We start from the raw sequence: 6,782 nt of genomic DNA, 5'->3' as shown, positions 1-6,782 counted from the left end.
ACCTGAGCTGGTTGTCTTTAGAAAATGGGAGGAAATGTGGAATCACGTGAAGTGTTCGCTCAAAAAGACACCGACTAGGTTAAAACCTGCTAGTAGTGATGGGATTTATGGCTCTTTGAGGGGATCCGGATCTTGGCGATCCGTTCCTTTCAAAGAGCCGTTCAATAGAACGGCTCTTTTGGCTCTTTTAAAATATTTAGTCAGTTTTAAGAAGCCAGCTTGGGGGCATCTCAGTTTATCCTGGAAATAATCACTGGTAGGAATGATGAGGTGAGATTTGTAGTCAAATAATTAAAACTCAGATATCACACACCAATATCTGAGTTTGAATTATTCTGAAATATTGATTATTACCTCATTTGTCACGTGTGGACTATATTCCATAGGGTTGCACAACATCCCTCTGCTTAGACAGTGACATCACTATTTTGGATTTACCTTAAGTGTGTGTATGCGTAAAGCTAAGTTGACTTATGTTATTCATACAATACCTACTCACAAATAAACATCAAAAACAAAGCCGGCTGCAATGAATTTCTGTGTAAAACAGCTTTTACTACAAACACTTCCACACAAGAACATTGTTATCACGGCAGCGTGCACAAGTAATGGCTCCGCTCCTACCCAATGACAGAGGCATGCAGGGTGTATTTCCACTGGAGCACTCACGTGAAGGATGCGTGCACAACTATCATCATGCTGTTAGGCAGGAGCACCCCTGCGCTGGGTGCGCCCCTCCCCCTATAACTGTTCTGTCTCGCCGAGGAGCTAATTTGTGTGCATCTGTGTGAAACACGCATAGGAAAAAAAGAACGACAGAAAGAACGGCTCCCCCCAGCCGCGACTCGGCTCCCATCGTTCATGTTTATGAGCCGTTCAAAAGAATCGGTTCGTTCGCGAACGTCACAACTCTACCTGCTAGAGCCAAATTAAGGCAGCAGCGTTTCACTTACAGATAATGTAAAGTCAAATGATAATAATTTGCTTGGATGTTCTCCAGGTACTCCGGTCTCCTCCTGCTATTCAAAAAAGTACTCTAGATGAACTGGTGCCTCTAAATATGCCTGTATTGTGAGAAAGACGGTGGACTGGTATCCTGTCCAGGGGAGGGCATCCGCTGCCCATTACTGCCTGGAAGTAATGCTCACTGGGACCCACCATAAGTGTTATGGATAGATGGATGGATGGATGGATGGATGGATGGATGGAAAAATAAACCGATTTTCCTCTTTCTCTCTTTTGAAAAAGCATAATAATAATAATAACAACAACAACAATAATAATAATAAAAATAATAATAATGTGCTTTTGGGAAAAGGAGTACAGTAAAATTAAAAAACAGCCACCGCAAAAAATCTAACTGAAACGAACACTTAGGTTTTTTTTTTTTTTTTACTTACAGATATCAGAAGGGTTTGCGATATTTATTCATATATTATACATATATGTATGAATCGCCCGCTTTTGATTACTTATTGAGACCATTTCGATTTACAATCGGTACATTAAATGTTACAATATGTACGCTGCACTTATTATTTTTTTTTACATGTAAACAACTTTAATAATTTACGAATATGCCGTTGAATAAAGACACTCTACTACATAAGTCTTCTTAACAGCTTTTTAAAGTTACCATAAAAAAAAGTTTACCCAGCACTGTTTTTTGCCTTGAGGTCCTTTGAATTTTTTAAGCATACTAACTGTGATGTAACCACTTCTCCTGTAAAGGAAACGGGTCATCTTGTCGATCTTGGTCCTGCTAAGTCACCAACGTTTTCCAGCTGTTCATCGCGGGTTGGATGCGAGCTCCATACATACCTACCCTCCGGTTTAGGCTGTATTCGCACTCCTTTCGTGATCCCGAGATGTTTAGAAAGGCCCCAAACTCCCGCATTTTATACCATACGACTGCAGTAAAACTAAGGTGTTTTCGAATCCCCACGCCTGTAGACGACACAGGGTTTGGTCCTTTTATACAGGCTATGGGCTGAGATGCGTGTCGAGAGGTTTCCTGATCTCTTATTTTTAATTTGCTTTTCGGATGTTTTATACAGGGGTCATTCAGCCTTCTTCCAGACGGTCGTAATGTATAAGTACAGAAATATTGTCCCGGCCTTCCCTAAGAACAAAGGTGAAAATAGGTGACAATGTTCTCCTTCGTGTAAATGCCTTACAGCGTCAACCGGGATCTATCGTCATACTAAATCAGGACTAAAAAGTGAACGTGTATATTTATTCACGAATATTTTGTTTCATGTTGAATATCAGCACTGTTCCATTGAAAGTTAACCTACCATTACAATGCCGTAAGGGTTATATAGTCTATTTAAACTGAATTGAAACTTGATCATGTTGGAACGTGACTGTTTAACAAGCTTTGACCTGACATTGTACATTATGACTGTGTACATATAGTTGCTGTATAAACGGATAAAACCACAACTGTTTTCCTTTGGAAGGCCGATTAAAATTATTGATAACAGCCCAGAGCTACTGGTAAAGCGATTGCGTTCATGAATCAGATTTCAAAGGGGCTTAAGTGAATAAAGGGGATTGTCAAGTGATTTCCAGGGTTTATTTGCTGAATCCTCAGCGGGACAAGCACAATTACAAATATTTGTCAGGTAACAATATGAGTTTACTTAAGAAACTGTTCGTTTCAATTAACAAATACTTATATGCAAATTAACGTACTTTGTCCACATTTCTTATCAATGTATCTTCCTATTGAAGATAAATTTTACATTCTTTAAAAAAGATTTTTTTTTTGCAGTTTTTAAAAAGATGAATTAGCCATAATTGATGTAATAATGGATGTTTCAATCGCTGGCAAACAAAAACGTGAAGGAGGATCGGAAACATGAACTCCTATAGTAGGAGAGAACCCCGCAAGGCAACAAAAGAGCAGCTCTTTGACAAGGACGCAACTCCATCAATTGTCACTTAACAGGTGCTTGATGTCGCTGTGACAGCTTCTTAAGTCGCACATCCAGAGTGACACAGGAGATTCTGCAAAGTGTACCTTCTCCATAAGCGTGTATGTCTCAATCGGGCTCCTATCTGCCCTCTCACGTTTTGCTTTGTCCAGAAAAAAACACTAAGCAAAAACAAAAAAGAAATAAAAAACAAGTATAATTAAATATACTGCAGAAAGTCCCAAAACATAGCTAATACGCATCTTTATTTCTATTTTCATTTTTTCGGTGTAATTTGTAAAATTTGCGTAAATAATTATTGCCAAGAAATTTTTAAACAAGTAAAAGAGCTCTTGGATAACTTAAGACAACAGCTAGTCAGCTGCGCGCATTAATTTTATGCGGCTTAATTCCTCCCAGCTTATTCTGAATGTCACAAACAATAAGACGAATAATCGTTTTGTGATTTTTTTTCCCGGGGAAATCTGCTCTCTCTTGCCCCGCTCCTCAAGTCAAACCGCTGGGCTCGCCAATGTGATTACGGCCGCCTCACAAAACTATGCGGTGATTGCTGTGGAGCAGTAGGATCAGAGGGGGGGGGGGACGGAGAGAGGGAGGGAGGAAAGAAGAGAAGAGGGAAGAGACTGCTAGAGGGAGGGAGCGAGTGAGGGATCGATCCGAAGGGAGGAGTCATGCTAAGGAAAGCGCAGCTGGGGCTGCCGTACTCCTTCTCAACTAAAAACACACTAAATACAGTATCAACACTCCAGCCATACTATATATTAGCGCACATATATGTTTTTAGCCCTAAGGTGCGTCGGCAGGATCCGTGCCGTTTTTAGTGTATGCTGAGTCCAGCTTTCCAAGCGGGAAGGTGGAGAATAAGAGGCAAAAAGAAGGAGGAAAAAAAAACTTCTTTCGCCGAGCGGTTTCGGGACAGATTTTAGAAGTGAACTTCGCCAGAAGAGCGCAATCCTTTAGGCACGTTTTCGGCACGCAGGGAAAAAAAACTATTATTAACAATAAAGTAAGAGAAAGAAGACGTGAACGACGAGAAGGAAAGAAAGAAGGAAGGAAGAAGCACACAAGAAATAATAAAGAAAAGGCTCTCCGATCACGTAAGTTGCAAGAACACGATGGGTGTCGCTCCGGGAGCCACACGCGTCCTGGCACGTTAGAAAAGTTTCATAAAGCGGCTGCACACTGTCACTTTAAAATAACCGAAATCAACTTTTCAGGCGTGCAAATGGGGCACAAACCCCCGCATGACTCGGGCGCGACTCTGAAAAATAACTAACGCTCTTCAAACACTAAACTACACTTATCCAGAATAATTAACACTTATTTAAAACTACGCTCATTATTCTTAGGGTGATTGCTAACGGGGCGAGAAAACACTAACTTTTTGTTAATGCAAAGTTAATGTTGTTTGTTTAACTTTTTAAAAAGTGCCCGCGGTTGGTTTCCATGCCTATTCTATGCTTCTGTAAAGCGGCGAAACGATTTACCCCGAAGTGGGGAAAAAGTGGTCAAATGAAGAATATACCGGGTTTAACTAATAATGGTGATTTCGGGTCGATCGGACTTGCTTCATTATTGGAAAGGCAGGGACATGTGGTTAAAATAGTGGTCGCGCCACAACAGGGTGAAAAAAGCAACTTACTGGAATTTGGCCCGAAGACGTGCAAAAGGGGGGAAATCTACATGTGATCATATTTCTGCTCCATTTCTCCCTAAGTCGTGACTGTTATCGATTAATTGCCAGCACTGATGGCGTTCATTTAGGGCCCAAGTTTTTTTTTATTGATTTGTAAACGAAAGTCCAGATTTATACGCGTAGAGAAGCGGCGGGAGTCCGAACTGGCTGCTTTTGCATCGTTTAACTTTTCAACAGAAGTGAGTAGCGAAGGTGATTGATAAGATTTTGATAAGGAGGATGCAAAGATGCTAGTTTTTAAGGGAAACTTTGTATACGTTTTCAAATAAAGTTGACAATAGTTATAAATTATATATAGTTTAATCCCATGAGGTAACCGGTACAGATTAATTTATATTCTTATCGGTTTACTTACTTTTATTATAGGTTATATTAGCCTTTTAAATAAGGTGCATTAATAAGTATTATGAGTATTTTTTCTTTGCCCTGTCATTTGGCAGCCTTGCGCTCCATGTGTAGATATTTGTTTTAAAAATGTCCTTCTGCTCTACGCCAGCTGTTCAGCATTGTATGTAGTTTGTCGGATTGAGTGTTGGTAGCTGTTTGACCGTTTATTTCTCGGGTTTCATCCCCACGATACGGACCGTGAGAAGAGGGGGCTCGCAGCCGCGGGTCAGGCCTGTCGGCCCCCTTTAGCGATGGGTAATAATGACCTGGAACAAAGGCCAAAAGCGCAGAGTAATAAAAAAGTTAAATTCCAACAAACAGCATTTGGCGAATAATTTGTTTTTAAAAGGCACAATCTTTGGGATGCTTATTTTCCGAGTTAAACCAGACGTGCGGTAGGCGTCACGGAACCTTTTATGACTTGAACGTGTGGAGAATTTTAAAATTAAACCTCATTTTTTAATATTCAGATTGCACAATTGTTGCAAAATATTTCTCACATTTTTAATTGTTTTTTTTTTGTTTTAAAGAAGTAGATGAGTACGTTTTAAAATTGCAATGAATTACACTTCTAAAGAACAATTTAACACAAATCCACTTTTTACCAAATCTATGTAAATTAGGCTACTTACGTTGCTTTCATGCACCTTACTCGCAAATGGAAGTCGGCTTTAAAATATTTAAGTACACAGAATTAAAAAAAGACCACACATATTTTAACGTTCTTTTTATTTTTATACTGAAACCATATTTTTTTTGCGCAGCGTATATAAAGTGTATTTTAATTACAGTAATACATTTACGTAAGTGCATTTAATTTCAGATGCATTCTTGAACCAGTTAATGATAACACATTTTTCATTAAAAATGGACGGTGATTAACTTAAACGCGTCTGGTCACGGCGCTTGTCATTCTAACCTATAAATCATATAGAACTTATGTTAGAAAAAGTCTGTTAGCAGTGATTAAGCCCCCGCAACACCTGTTTGCTGTTTTATTTGCTAAATTTTAAACGAAAGTCTGGAGTTCTTATCCCAGTGAATCTTCAGAAGTTGCTCACAATTTAACTGCTCTTTGTAACTTAAAATATTCATTTCACATTTCTCTGTGTTTGAGCGGATCTGTGAGATTTTCCATATAAAAGAAATTGGGTGTATCGTCTTTTTTAATGGCGTGATTTTTATGAATTGTGGAAATTTACCTCTATGAATGGGACATGTTCTGAATTACACAAAATTGGCCGTAAGAGTGTGTAGCCGGCGCTGGGAATGATACGCTCATTACCGTTGATTATATTGCTATGGAGTATGATTTAAATAAGCAGGCTTGTGTGGACGTGGGCGGAATTGCTTATTAATTCCATCACATTAAATATAAATGATATCTGATGGATGCATCCATCATGATGAGTAGCTGCCCTGTTTCTTAGTGACCACAACACAGTTTCCGCCAAGAAGGGGTGTCAGATATGAAGATGGAGGCGTACTTTGCCTGAAAAGGCCGACTTAGTCAACCTTAGGAGGGAATCCAAAAATTCTGGAAGGATGAGAGATGTGTTAATCAAAAATTTCAGAGTGTTCTTGTGTTTCTCTCAGTTTTTTGTGAGTACAATTGTTTTTTTTTTTATTCCAGATGCTTGCCTCTGCAAACACACACACACACACACACACACACACACACACACACACACACACACACACACAGATTACCTTAAATCACAGTGGTGTAGAAAGCAAGGGGGAAAGTTTCACAATAAAAC

At 39.3% G+C, this 6,782-nt stretch overlaps 1 protein-coding gene across 1 annotated transcript in view; it reads left to right on the top strand.

The window, feature by feature from the left end:
• The first annotated feature begins 3,578 nt into the window (after positions 1-3,578).
• gli3 (GLI family zinc finger 3) overlaps positions 3,579-6,782 on the top strand; it is a 138,578-nt gene continuing 135,374 nt past the window's right edge. Inside the window, exon 1 of the mRNA XM_048971884.1 lies at positions 3,579-4,036. The gene's annotated coding sequence lies outside the window, so the exon portion shown is untranslated. The remainder of the gene's footprint in view (positions 4,037-6,782) is intronic.

The sequence above is a fragment of the Brienomyrus brachyistius genome, chromosome 1 (assembly GCF_023856365.1).
Source record: "Brienomyrus brachyistius isolate T26 chromosome 1, BBRACH_0.4, whole genome shotgun sequence".
Taxonomy (NCBI): domain Eukaryota; kingdom Metazoa; phylum Chordata; class Actinopteri; order Osteoglossiformes; family Mormyridae; genus Brienomyrus; species Brienomyrus brachyistius.
Note: the sequence above shows the minus strand (reverse complement) of the source record. Positions and strands in the feature narration are given on the sequence as shown.